This window comes from Bison bison, unplaced genomic scaffold, assembly GCF_000754665.1.
Source record: "Bison bison bison isolate TAMUID 2011002044 unplaced genomic scaffold, Bison_UMD1.0 scf7180017846005, whole genome shotgun sequence".
Classification (NCBI taxonomy): Eukaryota; Metazoa; Chordata; class Mammalia; order Artiodactyla; family Bovidae; genus Bison; species Bison bison.
Window position 1 is genome coordinate 2,081 of NW_011476578.1, and position 1,228 is coordinate 3,308.

Below are 1,228 nucleotides of genomic sequence, written 5' to 3' on the forward strand. Positions count from 1 at the left end.
GGGGATCTTCCTGACCCAGGGATTGAACCCACTTCCTCTGCATCTCCTGCATTGGTAGGTGGATTCTTTACTGCTGAGCTACTCAGGAAGCCTATTTGACAGATATCTTCACACATCCCACTGTCCAAAATGGCTATTTCATACCTTTTCTTCTTAAACTTCCATGACACTAACCCCCTGACCCTAGCCCTCTTCAACTAATGGCTCTGTTTCATTTTTTATTGAGAAAATAAAATAACTCTTTCATCTTTTCATAATAAATCCAACTGTATACCTTCACCTGTGCCTATATGTGCTGCTTTACCTTCTATGACTCAAATGAAGTGGATTCTTTGAGGAAGTCAACCTTTGCGACTCTCTTTGGATCCTATTCCCCCAGGGCTTTGATCCTCTAATCACATACTTTCTCTCCTGCAACATCAATTTCTCCCTCCCTCTTGGATCACTGTTATCAGCAAACAAACCTGCTCTGGTATCTCCCATCTTCAAAAAACCTAACTGTGGCCCAATATCTCCTTTAGCTAAAACCCCTTCCCTCTGCATCTCTTCACAATACTACAAAGAGTTATCTTTGGCCATTGCCTCTATTTCCCCATTTCACTGCAATCACTTTCTTCTTTACCATTCCACCTAGACTACTCTTGTCAAGGATGCCAGTGATTTTCATAATGCAAACCCCACAGTCCAGTCTTGGTCCTTAAATTATTTGTCCTCTTAGCATCTTCTGGTCTTGTCCTCTTTTTTATCCTCCTCTCTCTTTAAATATCTGTAGGATCTGCATTGATGTCTTTATTTTTTAAGCTGCACTATGCAACTTTCAAGATCTTACTTCCCTGACTGGGGATCAAACCCAGGCCATGGCAGTGAAAGGCTGGAATCCCAACCACTAGGCCACCTGGAACTCTCTTATCTTCCTTCTTGACCCACTCTCTTCACTGGTTTTTGGGCTACACACTTCCTTGAGATTCTTCCTCTCTCTTATCCTTCTCAGACTCCTTTGCTGGATTTTCTCCCCTTTCCAGCTTCTAAATGTTGGAGAACCCTGGGACTAGGTTTCTTGGACCTTTTTTAAAAAAATCCTTTCTGGGAGATCCTTAATTATGCCTTCAGCTATTTAAAAAATCATCTCAAACTGAACATATTCCAAACAGAGGTCTTGAGTGAGTCCCCTCCCCCAAATCAGTTCTTGTGCATGCTTTTCCATCTCAGTAATGGTACCACTTTTCAC

At 42.0% G+C, this 1,228-nt stretch overlaps 1 long non-coding RNA gene across 1 annotated transcript in view; it reads right to left on the reverse strand.

The window, feature by feature from the left end:
* Positions 1–1,228, reverse strand: part of LOC104987372 — a 7,796-nt gene that overhangs the window by 707 nt on the left and 5,861 nt on the right. Inside the window, exon 2 of the long non-coding RNA XR_825126.1 lies at positions 145–149. This is a non-coding gene — a long non-coding RNA (uncharacterized LOC104987372). The remainder of the gene's footprint in view (positions 1–144; positions 150–1,228) is intronic.